The sequence below is a fragment of the Phyllostomus hastatus genome, unplaced genomic scaffold (assembly GCF_019186645.2).
Source record: "Phyllostomus hastatus isolate PE091 unplaced genomic scaffold, TTU_PhHast_1.1 phas_scaffold_55, whole genome shotgun sequence".
Lineage (NCBI taxonomy): Eukaryota > Metazoa > Chordata > Mammalia > Chiroptera > Phyllostomidae > Phyllostomus > Phyllostomus hastatus.
The window spans coordinates 13926508-13949526 of record NW_025334035.1 but is presented as its reverse complement, the minus strand read 5'-3'; the positions used below and the strand labels follow the sequence as shown (position 1 = coordinate 13949526).

Sequence of the window (23019 nt, the reverse complement as noted above, 5' to 3'; positions counted from 1 at the left end):
ATTGATACACACGGACTTAAACGCGCAGCCAAGAGCTCACCCACCGGCTCGTAAGTCACTGGAAAAATATTAAGCGTTCACTCCCTTCCCTTTAATCTCTGACAAGCACGCGTGCGCGCGCTCACAGAGACACTCACCCCCACCCCCAGACCCTAACCGAGCCTCCTAGCCCAGGACAGCCCCCATCCCATGAGCTTTGGGAACATCTCCCCGGCAGCAAATGCCCCCCTTCCTCTTCTGCCCCCTCCTCCCCTCCCTCTCGTCTGGGGCTCGGGCTGCACGCCGCCAAGCCCCCTCGACGCGCGCCCCTCCCCGCGCGCGAGCGCGCGCCCCCCTCGCCTGCATCGCGCCTTCCGAGTGGATGCGGCCGCAGGGCGGTCTCTAATTACCTCCTGTCCCCCGGCGACCCGTGAATAATGGCTACTGAGGGCGCTCGCAGGGGCTGCTGAGAAGGAAGCGCGGGGCGAGAGAGGCGCGGCGCGCGCGGGAGCGCGAGAGAGAAAGGAGCGAGCCCGTGAGCGGCGGAGAGAAAGGAATCAGGAATCGTGCGAGCGCTCACATTTTTTTCTCCCAAGGATCTCATCTGGCCGCTGCGTTGTGGAAGAAGCTAGGGGGAGAACCAGCGCTTCGGGAGGAGAAAGACTGCCTGGGGAAAGAGAGACGGCAAGACGCGTAGCGCCAGTGCTTGGGAGACCCAGGAGGAGCCCGCAGGTATTGTTGGCGTCAGAGCTTTGTGTCTTTGGGGAGCCGTTCTGGGGTTCGAGGGCTCCCGGATGCCCCCGCCGCCGCGGCGCTCAGACCTGCTACAACCTGGGGCGACCGGCGGGGGTCCCTGCCGGCATCCCTCCCGCGCACGCCGCAATCTTGGGTGCAGTTACAGATTTGCCTGTTTGGGGGTTTTCCATGCCAGTTGAGGGAATTGGCCTCGGGAGAAGGAATGTCTTTCCTTTTTTTTTTTTTTTCTTTAAAAAAAAAATTTGGCCGTAGTTTGGTTGTGCTGAGGATGGGGATTCCCTTCTCTTTCCTCCATGGTCTCGGCAACAGTGGTACTGGTGGAACGCAATACCGAGATGGAGGGGCTGGTGGCCGCGGATAGTGAGGTGAGGGACGCCGAAGGAAAGAGTTTTGTTCAAGTTCGCAATCTGCGACCTGGAATAGGTCAGACCGCGTGCCCTGTCCTGCTTTCGGCAACCGGTGGGAAACTTCCCGAGAGCGCAGCCTCCCAGGGAACTTGGCGCCCCTGCCGCCTCCGGGTGCTTCCTCTGGCCTCCAGCACAGCCCCGCCGCCAGCGCTTAAGGTCTTGCTCTCCCACCCCCGCCTTCCTCCCACCCCCAGCGGCTTCCGGATCTGTACCGAGCTGAGGAGTAGCTTCACTCCCCCTGGAGACCCCTCCCCACTCCTCGAGCTAGCAACTGCTGGTTCTCGTGCCCGAATGGCCAGGCTGACAATGAAATCTTGCATTTCTGTTGGCAGGGTGGGGGTTGGTGGTAGCTTGATCTTTCCTGGGACTACTGACCCTGTGTCGGAGGAGGGGGAGGGGCTTGTTTGGGTTAGAGACCTTGAAGTGGATGGCGCCTTGAGGGTTGGGGGTGGGGGCAAGGTAAGAGGCCCAGGGAGGCCAGAGGCCTGGGTTTTCCGCCGGGGTGGTGGATTGGAGCCCCTCTTGGGCTTGGTGATTGGCTGGTGACTTCAGGATCATCCGAGGCCCCCGCAACCTCAGCCTCCTCCCTCCACCTCGGCCTCCTCCCCTCACGTACAATGCGGGCTTCAGAGGTGATCCCACGGGTGATGTGTGTATGACGAAGTGTTTGTCTCTTGTGATCCACAGCAGATGCCGCTCTGGTGACCCGGTGATTCGGACACCTCATCCCCTCCCTCGAGGGCTGGGCGAGGAGAGTAGTGGGAACTTCTATTTCCACTGGGGCCGTGGGAAGGGTGTGCTAACCAAGGGGAATTTGGTGGGGGGGTCGCAACCCTGAGGGTGGCTCAACTCAAAGTAGGGGCTGCCAGGTCACTCACGGCTCCCAGATCCTTCTGCTCCCTGCGGGGTGTGGAAGGGGTGGAGGGCTGGCTGGAACAGGAGTGGAGGTGAAGAAGGACCTGCCTCAATTGGATCGCCAGGTGAATTCAAAGGGCTAGCCGGGGACCCCGAGCTGGACACCCAGGCAGGTGAAGGAACCTCTGCCTGCTTCAAGAGACAGTTCCCCGGGGAGTGGGCAGGCACCCTGGGGGGGCGGTGGCAAATGGTTTCTGCGTCTTGGTCCAGGAGTAGAGTTCGCCCTCCCAGCATGTCTGTCCCCATACACAGCAGGAACGCTCAGTTGGCTCCCTTGACTTGCTGACAGTGAGGGGAGCTAGTAGATTCCCTGGCCTGTGCTCCCTTCGCAGCAGCTGCATTGGGGCAGGGCCTGGCTGGGTGGTGCCTCGTTCAGGGACCTTAGGGGAGACTGAAATTAGAGCTGGAGAGAGGGTGTCATAGTCAGGGAGGGGCCTGTAGCCCTGAGGCTTTAAAAAGGAGTTAGTTACCAGGGTTAGAGACACAAGAACTAGAAGCAGAATTGCCAGGAGGACTGGTCCCCCCAACCCCCCACCCTGTCTGCTCTTGCCCCATTTGCCACCTCCATCCTTACCACCCACAGCTGGAGGCTTGGTAGTTAAGGGTGAGTTCCTTAAGGCCCGACTGTGGGACTCTGAGTGCTGAGGGCAGGCCCCATCCCCAGGGTTGATTTCTCCTCATGCACTGGAGAAAGGGCCCATCGTGGCACAAACCCTTAGCTGGGCAGTCATCTGAGGGGCTGTCTTCCCTTTCCTCCACCCTCCCTGAATTTCCATTTCCTGCAGGGGAGAGGCATTCCCTGCAGATCTTAGAGCCCTGAGGCCAGGCGCAAAGAAGAGCCCTGCTTGGGCTGGACAAACCTCGGAGTGAATGAATCAGTGATGAATGAATGAATACATGAATGAAAGAGGAAGGTTTCTCAATCGGAGGCATTTAGTTATTTTTTTAAGAGACCTTTTCGATGTAAGCATTTGAAAATATGGTTCATGGAAAATGTGAAAAATAAAAAGAAACAAAGAAGGTTACTGACAGTGAGCTATGACCACGATGCTGTTTTGATGTCATCCTTTGCAGTCTTTGTGGACTTGGTGGTTGGTTTGTTTTTTAGAGGCTTTGTCGTCATTCTCTGTATTCGGATCTATATCCTGCCTTCTTCTTTGGCAATGCTAACGGGAGCCTTTTCCTGTTTTGTAACCAGCTCTCCGTAAACACCATGTCTTCGGGCTGTTTCAATCTGGTGGATGTGCCATCGTTTACTTAACATTCCCTCTTTTGTGCAGCGTTCTGGATGGTCCTGGTGAATGAGGTGGTGGTTATATTTTATGTAGAAAGCTTTTTTTGATGTTTAAGATGATTTCCTGAAAATGATTCTGCTGATGTGCAAGGCTCCGACATGCCTTGCAGTAGGAGAAATGGGCTTCTCATTTTTCTTGGAGAACGGCACATTATTCTCTTTCCTTCTAGCACAATCTAGAACCTTCTACCAGAACCAAAAAGAGCCATGGCAATGAATCACCTGCCTGACCCTCCTCCTTTGCCAGAGGAGGAGACTGTACCCAGAGGCAGGAAGTGAGTCCCAAGGTCACACAGCCTTTGCTGGGTGCTGCAGCAGCCTGTGATGGGTCACGGATCTGCCACTCCAGTTCCGGCATCCTGGGAGAGTCCCTAGGGCCCCCTTAGCCTGACCTTGCCCACCTCACAGATAGGAGCACTGAGATACCACAAGAGCAGAAGCACCCAGCACGCCCACCCCCTGGAGAGCCAGACAGGCTCCTTAGCCCTTCTGGGTTGTGCCCACTGGCCATGTCCATGGGCTCTGGGGTCACCAGCATTACCAGCCTGCCGCCTGTCAGATATTCGGCCCCTGTTGCCCGCACTCTCCCCACTCACCCTTTCTCTTTGCTGTCCCATTTTCCAGAAAGAAAAGCCGAGAATCCAAAGTGGGTGCCTTGAGGGGGTGGGGCTGCAGAAGTCAGAGGGGTCATTGGCTGTGCTCCTGCCTGTCCCTGCGCCCCAGCTTCCTCATGGGAGACTGAGCTCGGGGTCTGTTTGGGAGCTGGGAGCAGGGGGCGGCACAGTCTTCCGCACTGGGGGAGTGGGGGCAGCCCAGCTGTTTTCAGCGCTCCCTCTGATCTCAGATGGACCCCAGGAGTGCCACCCCACCCTGCCCTGGGGAGGACGGATAAGCAAGGAAGAGAGAAAAGGAGAAAAGGATGGAAGGGGAGATGAGAAAAAGGAAGGGATTAGGAAAGAGGGAAAGGGGAAGCTTGTATGATTTTATGAACCAGTGTAACCCCCAAAAATTATTTATAAAAAGGAAAGAGAAGAAAAGAGGGAGGGGAGATCAGAAAGGAAGAAAATGGGGGAAGGAAAGGGTCTATTTAAAATGAAGACAGAGAGAGAACCCTCCCCCTCAGCCTCACTAGGCACCCGGGGCAGAAGCTGGGGACAGCACTCCCAGCGTGATGTTGCAGATGGCCAGGGCTGGATAGCCAGGAAAGGCTGGACATCCCAGGACACTGCCAGGGCTGGCCGGAACAGCTGTGTGGTGGGGGGAGGCAGGGCTCTGGGGTTCAGAAGGATCCAGATTAGGTGCCACCCAGGTGACAGAGAGGCACGATGTTGGTGGCTTCTCTGTTCATGGGTTCCCCAGTGGGAGAGGGGGAAGGACACTTCAGTCTCCAGGGCTGGGGCCAGGGTGTTTGTGGAGGTGAGGTACCTGTAGCTCTGACTTCCTAGTGCAGGGAAGGCGCCTTTTGTCTATCTCCTTGCCAGGAGGTCTGCAGGCCCGGGAGGCTTGGAGCGCCCTGTGCCCCCCAGCCCCGCCCCCACCATGAGTGTGGGTGTCTCCGAGCCAGGACCTGTCCCCATAGGCACACCACCTCAGTGGGTGCCTGTGTGTTTGTGTCTGTGTCAGGTGCTGTTTGTATGTTCTTGGGAGTTGGGGTGCGTGCTGGCCTGGGTATGTGTGTACCCACGTTTGTGTGCCTCGGATTCTGTTTGTATATTTCTTAAGGGGTCTGTGTGTGTCCCTGTCTGTGAGTCTCTGATGCCATTTGTGCATTTCTGGAGAGCGTGCCCCCAAGCTTGAGCACATTTTATGTGTGACTGTGTGTGAACACACACTTACCTCCTAGTGGCCCCGAGAGGGACCCAGGCACAAGCTTTCGTGCTGCTTGCAGGGGTGCGGCAGAGTGGGTGAAAGGGTGGGGGCAGCCTTCAACTTGGATGGGTGGATGGAGGAAGGCAAAAGAAAATCTAAAAAGACCACCTTCCTTCTTGTCTCCAAGGAGATTAGCTTGTGAAATGATCTGCCCGTTAATTAAAAACGATTCTGCCCTGATTGAGCCATTCCTGCTCACACCCCCCAGTGAAGGAGAGGGTGAGGCTGAGAGCAGAGGGTGTAAAATGGGGCAGGATCCAACTACAGGGCACATTCAGCCGAGCCCCAGCCCACAGAGGGGCGCTCACCATGGGGGGACTGAGTGGCTGGGGGTTGGGGAATGTGAGGAGGTTGGTTGGAACTACTCCTTTGAATTTTAAAGACACTTGCTCCTATAGGTGGTGCTCTCTGAGGTTCCAGGAGCTGGGTGGTCCCCACCAGGCCCCGTGGGTCCCCAGCCATGCCTGGCACTGAGCCTGATTGTTTATGCTGAGCCTGAGAGTCACCATTTGTGGTTCTCGTTTTATGGGCAAGTGATGTGCTTGAGGTCACAGCACCAGAAGTTGGGGACCCCGGGCTGGACTCAGTCCTCTGAGCCGAAGGCCAGACCCCTTTTCTAGCTCCCAGCAGTCCCCAGAGTCACAGTGAGGGGCCCTCCCTCTGCATGACCCATGGGGAGCTGAGGCCTCAGTGTCCCTGGCACCCCGAGGGTTCCTTTTGGAGGGCCAGGCTACACAGCGTGTAGGGCCATAGTGTCCATTCCGTGGGGAGCCTCAAGACTCCCCAGCTGGGGTAGCTCTGATCTGACTCATGTCATCTTTGCCAGCCTGGGTTGGGCCTTCCCCCTCTCCCTCCGACTGTTCCCTGAGTGGCTGATGATTCTGCAGCAGACCCGCCACAGGTGCCCCATGGGGCCTGCCAGCTGCCACACTGCTGGATATATGCCCCCAGGATCTTTCTGGAAGAAGTCTGGGCCTAGTCATGTGCTACCTTGCCTGGTCAGCTCAGCTGCAGTCAGCCCCGGAAGGACCGCAGTTAGAAAAAAAAGTCAAGCCTTGGCTGGTGTGGCTCAGTGGATTGAGTGCCGGCCTATGAACCACAGGGTGTACCCAGTTCAGTTCCCAGCCAGGGCACGTGCCTGGGTTGCAGGCCAGGTCCCCAGTTGGGGGCGGGGGGCAGCGGGCGGGGGGACAAGAGAAGCAACCACACATTGATGTTTTTCTCCCTCCCTTCCCCTCCCTCTAGAAATAAATAAACTAAAATAAAAACAGGAAAAAGAAGTCATAATAATAATAATAAACCAGGTGGCCTTCAGTCTGTGCCCTGGAATCCAGTGTTGTGGTTGGTGAGAGTGTAGGTGTTGGGTGAGCAGGTTCACCTTGGCCTTTGGGAGACCCGGCTTTAGGTCGACCACATCCAGAAGCACTCGAGAGCTCTAGCCACGAGCAAGAGTTTGTTCACTTCTTTGTGCCTCAGTTTCCTCTTTGTGCAGTGGGGATCATAGCTTTTTCCTGATAGGACTGTCCAGAAGGTAAGGGAAACCAGGTCAAGTTTGTTCAAGTGCCTGGCAGCATCCGGGTACACAGAGGGGCTCATGAAGTGTCTTCTGTGCACCTGTCCATTCAGGGCGCCTGTGGGTGGCCACAGCAGGGGCATGCAGGCTTCTGCGAAGGGAAACCAGATGTTAACAGCTTTTCTGCTCTCTAGGAGACAGGCTGGGGTTGAGGGGACTGTCATCTCAGTAGGAGCCTCCGGGGGTCTAAGAAGTTCATTGGACCTCACCTTTCCCCCTGAGGCTGCATTATCAAAGGTAGATGGGAAAAGGGAGGAGATGTTTCTCCTGGACCAGGTCCCACATTCTTAGGGGAAACCTGACCAAGAGCAGGGTTCTGGGTCCAGAAATTATGTTCTGAAGAATTAGAGGGAGCAGATGGGAGCAGGAAAGTGAGCCTCTACACATTCCCGAGGGCAGAACTGGGAGAGAGCCTGGCAGATGGTGGCTCACTCCACAAAAAGCCCTTTGCACTGGAGCAGACAGCGAGACCCTTGCCCACCCTAGGCCATCCCTGCAAGGTGCCACCTCCCAAGAGTACCTGGAGCTGTGTGGTATCTGCTTTTCTGCAGAATCTCCCCTTCTTGCTTTTCCCAGGGCCTGAGAAGCCTCCTGTCATCACTGCTAGGGGTCAAAGCATCAGAATTTCTTTGTAAAATGAAACTGTGTGCCCTGGGGGAGTGATCAGGAGATAAACTCGTGTTTGCCTACAAACACCAGCCTACAGGGCCTGCAGGACCAGCAGGCCGTGCTAATGAGAGTGGGGGTGGGGTTGGGAGGTGCCTGGCTCTCCTGAGGGGTGGCAGCTCCACTCTGCCAGGGTGGCATATGAGGTGTCCATCATTCACCTTCTCGGGAACCAGGATTCAGATGTTTTCGTGACATCTGGTTTGTGTTGTAATCTAACCCAGCAACCCACCTGTGGCCAGCTTTGGACCCTGGCCTCTAGTTCGCAGCCTCCCTGGGTCACTAAAACTGCCTGAGAATCTCCATCTGCAGGCCCTGAGAACTGTGTATGACGCCAGCCTCTTGCACAGCCCACACCCACCCAGCTCTTAGAAGTGAGGGGGTGGGAGCAGAGGGTGCCAGGACTCTGTTTGCGTGGCTCACCGAGGCCTGGCCCAGCCCTCCTCCTGCGTGATGGTGAAGTCCCTACAGCTGGGGGGTTCCCATTGATGGGGTCAGCAGGGAGGGGAGTGGGGCGCCTGGTTTACAGGTCGAGTTTCACTTCACTCTCCTGTCCCGCATCCAGCACACGGTGTCATGGGTCTGACCCAGAGAAGGCACACCCAGGCCCAGCTCAGGAGAGTCGGTGCAGGCCTCCCAAAGGAAGGAGCCAGGGCACAGACCTGGGAGGGGACACATCTCACAGCAGGAGGCAGCGTTACCTAGCATGCAGGGAGCCTGGAGGAGGGAAAGGACCAGGAGAGTTCCAGAAGTTTAGGTGGTTGGTGGGAACAGGGGAGGCGCACGCAGAAGTGGGGACCGAGGTGACCTGGGGCCTTGACTGCGTGACGGGACTGACAGCACAGATCGGACAAGAAGAGGGGCTCCCTGCGCACAAGGGCCCCGCCTAGAGGGCCAAGCAAGGAGGTGAGGCCAGGAGGGCCTGGAGGGGCTGCGTGACCTGCTGCTGCCAGTTCTCCTTTCAGAGCCTCAGTTTCCCCCCTCAGAATTCCTGATTTGTCCGATTTCAGGGAGATTCAGAGTTCCTGACTCATTTTCTGAGTGCTCCCATTCTAGCTGGTTGGGCCAACACTGGACCAGCACTTCCTCCTTGTGTTCTACCCTTGTGAACTGCCTCCCCGCTGCCCTGCTGCGTGGACACTGCTCCAGAGGGAAGCAGGGACCTGGCCCAGGCCTGCAGCGTCTCATTTAGCCCTGGGAGGGATCATTAAGTCATGGCTGTGGAGAGAGGTGGTGGTCCTTGGGGACCAGTAATTAAAGCCAAGCAGATTGTAATTCCCTAAAAGAAGGCTTGGCACAGAGAGGGAGAAATGTACCCAAACCCAGGAAAAGGAAGGAAAGAGGAGCCTTCGGAAGAAGGCAGGAGGGGGAACAGCAGGGGTGAGGGTACGAGGGTGTGCAGCGGGGAGGTGGGGGAGGAGGGCAGGACAGGGAGAGTGGGGAAGGTTTAGCTCCTCTCCCATTAGAACGCAGCCTCCTCTCTGGCCTTCTTCTCGTCCCTACCTCCCCTGCCTCAACTGCAGGGCTGCCCTGTGCTGAACAGACCTCCATCCTCAGAGGAATTGCTGAGTATCTCTGGCTGAGACTTCAGGAAAGGGTGTCCACTGGCAGCACCCCCAGATGGGCGCTGTGTAACTGTCTTCCAGGGGAGGAGTGAGGACATGTGAGAGGGCTCTGAGGGCTTGAGCATTGATGCCCAGCGCTCCTCCCTGGGTCACGGTTACAGTGCGCCAGGGGCAAAGCCTGAACCCTCTCCCTGGTTGGACACTGCTGGTTCCATACCTCGACCCAACCATTTATATGCCCCTCCCACTATCCCTGATGGACACATTGTAACTACAAAGGAAAGAGGGGAAGAGGCATGCTTTGGGGCCCAGTGAGGGCAGGAGTCTGAGAAGGAGCACTATTCTTGACTCCTAGTTCAGTGCTCATTTGATCTGGGCTACTATAAAAGCTCGCTTGTGGATTACTGTGTTTTCCTGTGCATTTGTAAAAATGCTGTTGCACTTCACACAAGGGAGGAATTTTGATGTTCTCATACATAACCTTTAGCTGAAATGACAACGTGCAATAAGAGGGTCGCAGGAGAGCCCGTGTGGTTTCAGTTGTGAGGGACAGAGAACACCCATGTAGAGGCCCTCCCCAAAGCCGAGCTTGGGTGAGGGGGGCTCTCATCCCTCCATGCCAAGCAAGGCCTGGCCCCCAGCTCTGTCCCATTCTGGACCCCATGCCCACATGGTCATTCAGATTCACGTTTGACCATTTGGGGTTTTTTCTTCACATTCTTGAGAGAGGATCAGTTTCTACAGTGGTGAGAAGGTCTAGGTAGAGAAAAAAGGGGTCTCTGGGCCTGAGAGGGGTTGAGAGTGAGGGTGAGTGAGGGGCAGGTGTGGAAGCCGCACTGCTAGGCAAGAGCTGGCCAGGTGCAGGGTGGCAAAGGAATCTGCACTGGGGGCAAATTGAAGGGTGTGCTCAAGGTCTGTTCATGCCTGCTCTTGGTCCCAAAGGATCAGACAAGGGGGCTTAAGAGGTTCCCCTTAATTGAGGCTGATGGCCGATCGGGAGGGTTAATAAACGGTAACTGTCCTCCCATGAGAGCAACCAGAGTTAGCCGATGCCTCTGGGAACTGTGATCAGGAGCTTAGAGCCCTTTCTCTCTCCTGCCTACCTAGAAGTCCTGGAAGTCCCTCCCTGCTAAGGGTCCGGGACAGGCCTGGTGCAGACCAGGGGCAGCCTCCTTCCTTCCTGAGTGTGGGTTCAGGCACGGAGCTGTGGGCCCTGCCCGCCCCAGTGTCTGCCCCTGAGGTGCTCCTGTCTGCGCACATGTGTGCTGGTGCCTCTTATCCCCCCCGCAACCACCTCCAGGCGGAGGAACAGCTGTGCCCCTAACCCCTCATAGCTGTCAGAGGGCAAGGAGAAGAGGGTCACCATGTGAAATTTCAGCAGGATGCAGGCTTTGCGACTTCTTTGGAGAGCAGTGCCCAACTATTTGAACAGAGGTGACATTGCAAGGCTTCATTTCCACCCAAAGAGGAACTATTTTGTCATTTAGAAGTGGCCCAGGAGCAGCCCATGCCGCTGCAGGAGACGCACAACGGCCCATCTTGGTAGACGTGCAAGCAGGTGCCGAGTGTGCACCTTCCTCTCTTTTTTGGTCCCTTCTACTCCCAAAGGCCTGGAGCTCTGAATTTTCCCAGATGACCTACAGCCATTGCGAGGTTGCCCTGTCTTGCTAGCCCAGACTGGTCAGAGAGCCCAACAGAGGGCTGCTGCCCCTTGGAGTCCCCAAAACTTGACCCAGAAAGACCTGGGGAATGTGGGTGAGGATGACAGTGTGTCACAGTGCTGTGACATTGGACCTGTGTGTGTGTTGTGTGTGTGTGTTTGGGTAAGTTCTGTGCACTCGTGTGGTAGGGCTGCAAGTGCTGCTTGGATTTCCACATCAGGAGTGTGTGTGTGAGGGCCTCTGAGGGGTGGGGATGGAGTGGGTGGGTGTTTCTGTGCACTGTGGAGGTATTGACCAAACTCCAGTGTGTGTCCTCAGGCTGGTGGATGTGTTTGCGACGAGGGTGTGTCTGCAGGGAGACCCTGTAGAGTCCTTCCTGGCCCATCCATCCCTTCCTGCCCCGGGTCCCTCTCACTGTCCCCACCTCCAGGTCAGGCAGGTTCCCAAGGGCCCACACCCTGACCAGCTGTGCTCCCCCTTCCAAAGACCGCAGCTCCCGCCTGCACAGCTCTGACCTTTGTTCTTACTCCCACTACAGAGGAGGCCCAGTAGGTGGAAGGTAGGTCCCGGGGCCAGGGGAGGAAGAGGCCATCCCATCTCTTCTTGGCTTTTCCCGAGGAGGTCCTGGGGAAAGCGGGTCTGGAGTTGCTGTAGCATCTGGGCCACATGGGACCTTTCTGGAGACACCATGGGCATTCCCAGACACGAGCTGGAACACTTCCAGAGATGGTGTGCTTCTAGAAATAAGACATGGTATTTCTGGAGACTGGATAAATGCGTTTCTGGAGACAAGATGCATTTCTGGAGGAGAGGCATTTCTGAAGACGAAATAGGGCATTTTTGGAGATGAAATAAGAACACATCTGGAGGTATGAGAGGGCATTTTCTAGAATAAAGGTGAGGCCTTTCTGGATTCCAACCATTATTAGAAATGAAGCATTTCTGGAAATGGGCAATTGCTAGAGATAAAGTGTTATATATCTGGAAAGGGAGTGTGTTTGAAGATGATACTGAAGCATTTCTGGAAATAAAATAGGGCACTTCTGGATCAGAGGTATTTTTGGAACTGACACGGAACATCTCTGGAGATGGGATGTGATATTTCTGGAATTGGAGCATTCTTGGAGCTAAGGTGGAGCCTTGAGTTGATAGCGCTGGCATATCGGAAGACGGATTATGTTTGAAGGCAAAAGGGAGTTATTTCTGGAGATGCAACATTCTGGAGCTGAGAATTTCTGGATTAAAATGAAGCATTTCTAGAGAGGAAATGGATCATTCTCAGAGAAGGGACATTTTTGGATGGAAGACAGGACAGTTCTGGAGGTGGAGTTTTTGGGAGCTGAAGGGACAGAAGACCTCTTAAGTAGACAGGGGAGCAGGGGAGTGACTTACAGGGCCCAGGAATTCTGCCCCCCCCCCCACCTGTGGGCCACCTGTGGCCCTTATTTGGCAGGAGATGGGAGTCTTAGGGGGGAGGTTCCTGTCCAGGCCCCTGCCTCCTGTGAGTGGAAGAACAGGCCTTCGGGGGGCCTTTGCAGAGCTGTCCCTCCCCTAGGCCTGAGCTGGACCCCACTCCCAGGGGCCCAGAGCCTTCTCTGCCCTGCTCTCAGAGCCCCACCCCCACCCCAGGGGCCCTGGCAGCCTTCAGGCTCACTGCAGGAACAGACAGTGACTGAATAGTTAAATTTAATTTAATTCAATTTCCTTGATCCATCTGAAGCTTACTCCCCAGTGCCCTCTGCCAGGAGCCTCCACCCTTTATCAAGCCCCCCAGGACCTCCCTACCTTGGACACACTGAGGTCAGCCTTGTTTCAGCAGTGGGGTACAAGGCTGATGTGAGCAAAGGCCTAGATCCCTGTCCGGGCCCAGGCTGACCGGAAAGGGTGCCCGGCCACCTCTCCCCACCCCAGGGAAGCAGCTACTGAGGCCTGTCACCACTTGAGCCAGCCTGGAGCCCTGGAGTAATTATTTCTCTTCCTTAATTGAAATTTCAGCCTCAGTGATCCTGCCTCAGAAGTGTGAGATAGGGACAGAGACCCGGGGCCTGGCCCATCTGGGAAGGATGGGGAGCCCCCCCGCTGACGCCAGAAGGAACAAGACAGTGAAAGCCTCCATGCCCCAGGGGGGCAGGGGCTCCCCCTTTGAACACTGGTGGTGGGCATGGAGTGGAGGGCTGCAGCTCAGGCCAACGGGGTCCAGGGTGGGCTTTGTTTAGGCTGGTCTTGGCAAACCGTAGTTAAAAGGCTGACACCCCCACCCCTGAGAATGTGGGGAAGGCTGAGAGGAGGACGACGAGGCTGGCCTGGGGCAGGCATGGGCTTGGGGGCAGCCTATGCTGGGAGCTGCTGAGCTCGGGTAGCTATAGGGCATGGCCGCCAGAGGCCCCAAGCCTCCTGCTAGGCCGGGGGAGTGGGGGCGGTCTGGGGCTGCACTGGGGGCTGTGAGCCAGGCAGGGCGGGCGGCGATGGCGACAGGCCCAGTTCCTGGTTCAGGGCTGGGTGAGATGGCTGGCCTGGGGGAGGGGTCCAGCAGCTGAGGAGCCTGTTTTCCCAGCTGCGGTCAGGCTGGGCGCAGCATCCGGACTGGGCTGGGTGCTGGGTCACACCTTTGTCTGTCTGTCTCTCCCTCTCTCTCACGTTCTCACTCTCTCTCCTCCCGGGTGGTCTCTTGCACGGGTCAGGGCCTTAGGCCTGTCTGCTGGTGGGGGGCAGAGGGCTCCAGGGGCTCTTTGGAAACAGGGAGAAAACCCTGGGCTGCAGACAAGCCCGAGGCCCACCCTCCTGAGCTTCTGTCAGGGGAGGGGACGCCTCTGAGGTGCTGGGGCAGAATGTCGAGGCTGCCAGCTTCTACCACATTTATTCAGACTTGGTCAGTCTCTGGTGCCCGGTGCTGCAGGAGGCCAGAGAGCCTGCTTGTGGTCCCCCTGGGTCTCAGTCTTCCCCATCTGGGAAACAGGACCTGTGGTCAGGTTGGCAGGACTTTTGGGGGCTAAAGTATCTGCAAAGTGCTCAACTCTGCTGGGCACAGGCTGTCCTCCACAGGGTTGTGGTCCCCGAAGGTGCCTCGGCCACGCAGACCCTGCCCAGCACCCTTCCCCGTCACGCCCCAACCCCGTCTCAGGAGCTTGGAGAATGGCGGCACCGTCTGCAGTGTGGTTGCTGAGGTGTGTGCCCCAACACCCAGAAATGTGTGTGGGTGAGGCTCCCTGCCCAGGAATTCCTCCACCCCCAGGGTGTGCAGCTGTTGTGACCAGGGAAACTGAGGCCTTTGGAGTGAGGCAGGGGTGGCAGGGGTAGGTGGCCGCTCCTCCAGGTGCACCGGCGGCACACACTGGGGAGCCACATGCCCATTAAGTGCTCCCTGGAAAAACTATTAAGATGCGATCCATGCTCAACAAGGCCCCACTCAGCACTATGGCTTGCCTGGCCCCTGGCTCTAGCAGTTCACAGCTGACCTCACCCACACACAAGCTCTAAGGGGGGAGGGGGACAGAGATGGCTGGATGGGAAGGGACAAGCCGGCCCAGGAACTGGGGAAGCAAAGACAGTGGGTGCAAATTACATTGCACCGTCCTGTTTGCTGTGGATTTGCTTAAAGGGAGAGGAAGAGGACAGACTCAGGGATGAGAAGCACAGGGGAATCGGGCAGAGAGGGCTCAGGCCTATGGCCTGGAGCCTGAGCCTGGCTGCCTGGGGAATGTGTGCTGCTTCCCTCAGCGGCGGCCCCTCCCACCCGCGAGCGTGCAGCTCTGTCAGTCTCAACTCCAGACACAGCCCCACACATTCTCCCCGACACCCCGCCTCCCCCACGGGTCTCCTTGCCCTACTGCTTGGGTGTCTTTTTTTAATATTTATTTTATTTTTATCCTCACCCAAGGACACTTTTTAAAAAATTACTTTGAGAGAGAGAAAGGGAGAGAGAAACGTCAGTGTGACAGAGAAGTGCAGATTGGTTGCTTCCCGTACACATCCGAACGGGAAGAGAGGGATGCATGCGCCGGACTAGGGGCTGAACCACACCCGTGGCATATGCCCTGAGAATCAAACTCGAGACCCTTTGGTTATGGGGTGACACTCCAACCAACCTAGCCACACCGGCCAGGGCCACTTGGCTATTTTGAGGCCTTAAGCCACACCCTCCTGAGCTGGACTTGGTCCTCCCTGTGCGGGGGTAGGGGGGGAGGTGGGGGGAGGGCTGGTGCTCTGGAGCCCCAGAGGCCTCCCGGGGTGGGTCCCAGGCACCAGCCAGCCTGGTATGCTGCTGAGCTGACCTTATCGCCTCCCCACTGGGAGGGCAGGGGAGCCCCGTGAGGCTGCCAGCCCTCCCCTCAGGAGTGACAGACTAAGCTGGACCCACTCTCGAGGCCCATGGCCCACAGAGGCCCTGGGGGCGCCTTGCCTACCTGTGCGGACCCTGGCCCGAGGCTCTGAGTTTGGTGTCCACCTAGAGCCCTGGGAGCTGGCTCTGGGCCCCCACGCTGCGGGCCAGGGGCTGTGCAGACACATGGGGGGGCCACACCAGGGCTTCTTCAGTTCCAGCTCCTCCCGTGGCCTCCTTTTGGGGAAGACCTGGCCCGGGATCCCCAGCTCTGGCATCCAGAGAAACCCCAGGCCCCAGTGGTTGCCAACACACTGCCTTCCCCTGGAACACCTGCCAGAGGCGCTGGGCCCCACCCAGCCCCCCTCGGAGAACTGGGGTCACTGTCCCTGATGTTCCTGCCTACTCACCTGATAGGAAAGTACGTCCTCTCCCAGCTCTGGAAGAGCCAGGTGGGAGAGAGACCTGACTGGGTGCCAGGGGTTTCCTATGGGCTGAGTTGTCCTATAAGGCAAGGAGGCGAGGCTCAGAGCATACAAGGACCTGATGCAGGCCCCGTGGCCAGTGGTGGCCCCTCTGGGACCTGCCCTGGCCACTCAGACCAGCCCTCCAGCTGTGCTGCCCTGGACCACACTCCCAGGCAAGGGGCCTGGGAAACAATGCTATTGCTGTGTTTACTTCTTACCCCTGCCCTGCAGGCCCCAGGATGGACACCCCTCTTGGCTTTCCCCAGAACAAAGCTGCCTCTGCTAGTCACGCCAAAGCAGAGGCTTCAAAGAGAGCAGGTGAAAGAGAACTCCTCTTGCCTTTGTTACTCAGTGAGGGAGTGAAGGGAGCAGATCTGCCCTCTAACAGGGAGACATAGCGTGGGGGGAGGTGGCAGAGACATGGTGGGGACTTCTGGAGGGAGGCCAGGGACAGACTTGCCTAAGATGACACCCCCCTCCAGGGCATCAAGAGTATGGTCACGGGTTCCCATGGCACTCCCCCCTCCCCCCACCCCCTCCGAGGTCCCTTCTGAACCAGGAAGGTAGCAACTGAGCAGCAGAGAAAAAAAGAAAGGGAAAAAGAGATTAGTGGAGAGAAAACCTGATTTTGGAGCTACCTTAGTTACCAGCTTGGCCACCTTCCTGGCCATTTCCTGTGCAGGAAGGAGGATCCTCCCTTCTGGGCCCTCCAGCCCCACATCAGTAAGACCTGGCCCTCGCTAGTGAGTTCTGCAGCACAAAGGGGAGAATCGGGGCACTTCCCAATAAGAAAGAACTCCCTGGGCGGTTGTAAATAGGTGTTTTTTGTGTATCAGTGAGGGGCTCTCCTCCCCTTGGTGCCCTGCTCCCTGTAGCCTCCTGCTCCCAGGTCTCCAGACCAATGTGGTGTTTGGGGTGGGGCAGTCCTGCATTGTTCTCACCTTTCCCTCCTGACACCCTCAGCTTAGCAGAGGCCACAGGCAACCTTTGCGTCCCAGGAAGGCAGAGAATCCCCGAGGTAATCCTTCTAAAAATGCTTAAACCCAGAGAGTGGGACTGGACAGAGGTTCCCTCCTGCCCTATGCAGGGTGGCACCAGCAGGGACCCTGCATCTGGGTGCTGCACCTGCCACCGTGGTCCAGCTCAGGGCAGTCACTTTGGTGCCACTGGGGGAGGCGTGAGAGGAGGGAAAGCTGGTTGAGGGGTGATGGTGCTGGAAAAGGAGGGAGATGAACAAATCTATTTTATCAGATGCTGCATATCACAGGAAAGCACATTTCAGCTCTTTTGGCAAGCTGGTCCTATTCTTTAATTTTCTAATAAAAAGGAATTATGTTTGCTGAAAAGGCAGCTGCAGTAACCAGCTTGTAGAGACCATAATTCCTGTCTTGGGTGCCTGCTGGCTTGGAACTGGGGGTGGCTTCCTGTGACCACAGGTGATGTTGTTGAGGGGCCAAGGAGCAGGAGCACAGGGGCACTCATCAGAGAGCAGGCTGCAGGCAGTGACACACAGCTCTGCCCAGCTCACCTGCCCTGGGCTTTCTACTCGTAGCCTGGCCTCGATCCAGGTTCCAGACTTAACCACCCAGAGCCTGGGACTCACAGTGGTCATTTAATAAGTATTTGTGGCATGAATGAATGAATGAATGAATGCTTGCTGCTGAGGCCTAGGATATCTGGAGGCTGATGAGAGGCAGGACCCTTGTAGAGTGCATGCCTGCTCTCCAAAGTCTGCAGTCCCCCGTCTAGAAGGACCTACCCACCTTGTAAACACCCCTGGGCCCCTGGCATTGAACTGACTAAAAACTTTGCCAAAAATCATATCCTTTAAAGAAAAGTGTTCATTGTTTTTTTTTAAGATTTTATTTATTTTATTTTTAGAGAGGGAAGGAAGGGAGAGAGAGAGAGAGAAACGTCAATGTGCGGTTGCTGGGGGCCGTGGCCTACAACCCAGGCATGTGCCCTGACTGGGAATCGAACCTGCGATGCTTTGGTTCGCAGCCCGCACTCATTGTTTTTGAAAAGAGAGAGAGAAAGGACAGAAGTATGTGATGTGGGACATTTCCATCCCCACAGCTCTGTGCCTGAGTCCCTTGGAGGCATGGGAAGGCTCCCCCTACAGCTCTTCTGCTGTCCCCAGGAATTCTGTGTGTTTCTTGGGAGGTCTGGCATTCTCTCCATGGGACCCTTCCACACATACTGTTCTGCAACTCCATGGGCCTCCCCGCTTGTCCCCATGCCCACTCTCCATCAGTGCACAGGAAGTGCACAGTAGTTCTTATGTAAGTGCCCATTTCTGCAGGCGGACGCACGGACAGCTTTTGCACAGACAGCTTTTCTGCTGTTTCAGACACCTTCATCCCAGCCCCAGTTTTAAAGAAGCTCCTGTAGGCAAAACACCACAGGCAGGCACTTACTGTAACAGTAGTCTTTGTGATTTGGAAGGAATCTCAGTTCCATGCCCCAAACATGTCTTGTACCCCTGCTGTGCACCAGGCCCCCAGGTGCAGGGACCCTGTGGCTCCGGAGCAGCGAGGAGGCACACCCCGGAGCCTGTCACTGCTGGCCCCTGGGCCCATCAGCCTTGTCTGTGTCACTGCAGGTGCCAGGGCACTCTCTCTGGGGCTGTTTCCAGACCTCAGTGTGGGGGCAGCCCCACCCGCCCCTGCCCCACGTCCAGCTGCCAGGTACCAGGCCACCTCCCTGCAAGCAGCACACTGGGAGCAGCCTGGGGTTCATCTGGTCAGGCCTCTGGGAGGATGCATACAGAAATGCCCGGCACACAGTTCCTGTCCTTGGGCCTGCCTGAGTCACCAGCCCTGGGGGATGGCCCAGGAGTCAGATTGTAACAAGCCCCTTGGAGGCTGCGATGCCTGCCAGGATCCAGAGCCAGCACGAGGTGTAGCCGGATCAGGGCCATCTTTTAGGTTGGCTGGGGACTGGTTCTCTCTGCAGCCTCCTAGCAGGGCAGGGAGACAGCCCTGTGCTGGGGGCGAGGAAGGGAGACGGAAGTGGGGAGGGCCACGGGACCAGCTGGAGGTGTTGCTTCCTAAGATTCTGCTTTGGGTAGTGGGACTGGTCACCCCTGTGTCACCTGCACAGTTCTTGGCACATAGTAAATGCCTGAGAGACTTCACTACAGATATGAGTGACTGTGTGAATGGTGGCACTTGTGTGTGTGCTGACTCTGCGATGCCTGGGGATGGCCGGGATCAGCCCCATTTTCTGAGACCCTGGAGCCCCCTGTGGTAGCTTGGAGTTCGGGTTCCAGGGCCAGCCCATCTGTCCTGTGCTCAGCCTCCGCTGGCTGTTCTGCTAAGTGGGCCCGATGGTCCCAGCCCAGCCAGGGTGGCTGTGAGTATGAGCAAGGGGAAGGCAAGGCTCCTGCTCGGAGCAGGGCCCGTAGCAGGCAACTTCCCCTGAGCAGCCTGGGGTGTTTTCATTCAAAATCATTTTTAATTAATTCCAAAAGGGGAAAAAAATGATAGTTGTGAAGAGAAAAAGGGAAAAATTATGAAGGGAAATAAAATAATAGGTCAAAGTTCTTTGCCAGGCTTCCCTGGAGGTCACTGCTTTTACTGGTTTAATGTGGGTCTTTGGTTTCTTTTTCCGGTGCATTCTGGGCCCTGCCTTTAGGGGGTGTTCTCAGGCCTGCCGGGGAAGCTGAGAAACCAGTAAATTGCCCTTCGGTGGGGAGCAGGCTGTAAGATGATGAGGTCCGAGGGCTGCCCTAAGGAAAGGGTAGCTGAGGGTGGCAGCTGGGACGGGGGTGAGGAAGGGCCCAACAGGCCTGGCAGATCAGACCAGGCCTGCACAGGTGCTGGTCAGTTGTTAGGTAGAGGAGAGCAGAGAGAAGCATGGGAAAGCATTTGGGGGAAGAGAGGTGGTTTGGACCACAAGGACTTGGGCCTGCCAGGTCAGCCCCTCCGCTGAAGCCCCCCACGGGGGCGTGCATGTGTGTCCGTGCTGGAGGGCCGGCTGGGTGAGGCTGGGGCCCTGAGGCCTGGCCCCGGCATTCCTCTTTATTCTGTGATTGGAGCCAGTCATGGCTTTGAAGTGGACAGTAACCTGGTCTGGCCTGCATTTGAAGAATGTCTCTCCAGCAGAGCTTGCAAGAGGGTGAGGGGGTCAGGGAGTCCCGTCACCCCCAATCCCAGGCTGGGGTGGTAGTCTGGCTGTGCAGGCAACAGCACTGGTGGCCCCTACCTGGCGAGTGGGGAGGGGAGGGGTGGACTCGGTAATGGGAGTGGGAACACTGTACCCACAGTGATTGGGTATGGGCAGGAGGGGCGGGGTCAGGGACCACAAAGGGACTGTGGCTCTTGATGTGGTTGGCCTGACTCAGGGCTCAGGACTGGGGGACCTTCCTCCTGGGCCTTGGGTGTCCCTGGCCTTCAGGCCCCCATACCCCTCCAGGACAGAACGCCCTGCACCTGCACCTGCAGCCCCACTCTCGCATGCAGCAGCAGGCGGAAGCCTTTGTGCTTCCCAAGTACTCCTCCAGGGACGTGGGTGACAACAGAGCCAGCAGATGCCCCACTGGTGCCACTGTACCCACCCGCCATCCTCTGATGCTCAGCTGCTCCCCAGAAAGAAAGACCTTGTCACAGAGGGAGGGAGGGAGGGAGGGAGGGAGAGAGAGAGGACACGCTTCTGTGACGCAGCCCATCTGGGAGCCAACGTTATTTTCCCGATTCAAGGAAACATCTGTTCATGCCTCTCCCAGAGAGAGACAGGCAGCAGAGCTGGGCAGGGGAGCCGCTGGGCAGTAGGGTGGGCCGCTGCAGTTCTCTGCTGGGTTTCCGTATGCCCGTGCCCATAGCCCCAGTCTGCCGGCCTGCCTCTGTCCCTCTGCAAGCAAGCCCCTGGCCAGACGCTCCCACCAGCTCCTTAAGATTCTTTGGTGGCTATCACTCCTTCCCCCCATGTACAGGGCTCCAGGAGCAAACTGGAGCCTCTCCCAGGGTGTCATATGCATTTATTGAGGTAACCCCTTCATTATTTCTCACACACACAGGCACACACACACACGAGCCATGTTTTTGAAAGATAGCAGCCACCAAACAAACTGTGTATTACATAGTGATTAACTCACTGCCTTCATTTCTTATTAATCAAAGACATCCATAACGGCTTATCAGAGCTTTGGGTGAGGGGAGATAGGCAGTGGGGCCCCAAGCTGACAGCCTCTGGCCCAGAACAGGGGCCCTGCTGGATCTGTGTCAGTGTGGCCTCCCTTGGGGAAACATACAGCTCCCCTGAGGTTTCTAGAAGAAATAGAGACAGCTCATGGACTCCCACATATCACCTCTCCAAATCCTTGGGACCACCTGGGATATTTTATTGCCCCTTCTCTAGCCAGCCCTGAGTACAAGCTGGCCCCTGGCACTTGGCCACAGGCTGACCAGTGGCTGGCAGAGGATGAAGGAGATGGAGTGGTTGTTCCCACCCAGAAGCTGCCATTAGTGTCAGCCTAGTGAGGAGCCTGGGTGCCTGGCTGAGGTCAGGACTGCCCTGGGCAGAGCTGGAGGGCAGCCAGAGGGCTATCCTGGCAAGCTGGCCCTCAGTACAGAGGCGGGGCACTAGGGCATCTGAGACGCTCATTCTCTTGCCTCCCAGGGGCATGGCAGACTTACGTTTTTAGTTTTGGGGACACATGTGAAGGCTGAGGTTTGGCCCATGCCATCTACCCCTTCTTTACTCTCTGACAATGACCATGTGACCTGCCACACACCAGGAAGGTCCCTGCCCTCAAGGTGTTCACAGTCTAGTGGAGATAGAGGCAGTTGCTCAAAAAAGTCATTGCTGTCCCATGTGTCATGCCAGGGCTTGCCCAGGGAACTAAGGATCAACAAGAAGACGCCTAACCCAAACTGGGGTGTATGGTCAGGGAAGGCTTCCTGGAGGAGGTGTTGCAAGAAAATTAGTTGATAGGGGGTTACTTTTTAGATAAGTACTTCATGCCACATGCCATTAGGTGCTTTTCACATACGTTGTCGTGTTTAATTTGCACCAACAACCTTGTGAGGCAGGAAATAGCTTCCACATGTTCTCAGTGAGTAAGCTAAGAATCAGAAGGGAGGTAGTCTGGCCAGCTTGCTCAGCCAGAATTAGAACTCCAAGTGATTCTTAAAAGATGACAGAGAAGATGAAAGGATATGAGAGGTAAATTTGGCAAGAACAGTGACAGGAAAAGTGTGGCAGTGGGAGCAGCTATGGCATGAAGGTCTGCAGTGCTGGAATAAGCAGCGGTGGGGTCAGAGAAAGCCTTGAATAGGGGTAGCAGGGAGCTAGGGAGCCATGGCAGGTATATGAGCTAAGGGAGTGACATAGTATGACTCCAAGTCACTGGGGACTCCAGTTCCTAGGCATACTCCCCCTGCCAGGCACCCCCCTGCCTGCCCTTTTAGGTACATGGTGGCAAGTACACCTCCCAGATCAGCTGCATGTTCCGCAGTCCTGCATTTGCCCATCTCAACTGTCCCTGTCTGGAAAGAGGGTGAATGGCAGCCAACATCTGCTCATCAGCAGACAGTTCCAGTTCTTAGCACCAGCCCACTGAGCTGCCTCCAGAGACAGCCCTGCCTGCCTCCCCAGAGAGCCAGCACTTCTGCTGCCTAATGGCTGGAGACATCATTCATATTTAGCCTATGTGGCGGGAGCCGCAATATCAGGAGCTTTCCCTCCCTGCGCCTGCCTCCTGACCTGACGGCCCCCACCCCACCCCATGGGCGGGCAAAGGCCTTTCTCCTCACCAGGCAATACCAGGAGTGGGCAAGCATCCATGAGCTCTTCTCATGAGTGTTTTCTCCTGAGACTCAGAGGTGCCCTGTGGGAGTGTTCTTAGCATCGCCTCCATTTGAATGGCGAGAACACTGAGGCTTAGGGGACATGATGAAGATAGACCATGTGGCCTCATCTTTCCCTGGTGTCAGGAGGTGGGGCCATGTTCCTTCCTGCCCAAGGTACTTGACCTCTGCTGATCTCTGTCTGACTCTCTCTCTTCCCTTTGCTCTCTTTCTCAGATCCCATCTCAGGGAGGCTTTCCTGCCCCGCCCCTGCCCTGAGGATTTACTTAGGATGGCCTTTCTCCCAAGAAACTCCAGGAAGGCACAACTCACCCCTTCTGGATCCCTAGTACCCGGCAGGAGGCATACGCAGCCTGTGGGCCCTCAAATATTACTGAATGAGTAAATGAGCAAATGGGTGAAGTGAATTCCTGTGCTATGGAGGACATGGCTAGTAGCAGTGACAGACAAACGCTAACATTTTTAGCCCATTCTTCATGTGGGACAGTAGTGAGAGGTTCTTGGCTGGTGGGCAGTGTCCTCTGGAGGGTGATTTGGCTTTGCCTTCCCCAGTAACCTTGGTATGGTGCTCGTGCCTGGAAGGGACGCATCACTGCCACTCACACTCAGTGGTGAGAACTCAGTCATGTGACCATGCTCAGTTACAAGGTAGGCTGGGAAGTATATAGTCCAGCTGCATCTCCAAGGAGAAGACACCAGTTTTGCTGGCTCCAAAGCCTTCCTCCAGGTCTCTCTGATGG

General features: G+C 56.6%; 1 protein-coding gene across 3 annotated transcripts in view; it reads left to right on the top strand.

The window, feature by feature from the left end:
• The window catches only part of RAI1 (retinoic acid induced 1), a 107015-nt gene that overhangs the window by 37060 nt on the left and 46936 nt on the right, over positions 1–23019 (top strand). For all 3 annotated transcript variants that reach the window (XM_045824128.1, XM_045824129.1, XM_045824131.1), the window contains exon 2: positions 576–711. The gene's annotated coding sequence lies outside the window, so the exon portion shown is untranslated. The remainder of the gene's footprint in view (positions 1–575; positions 712–23019) is intronic.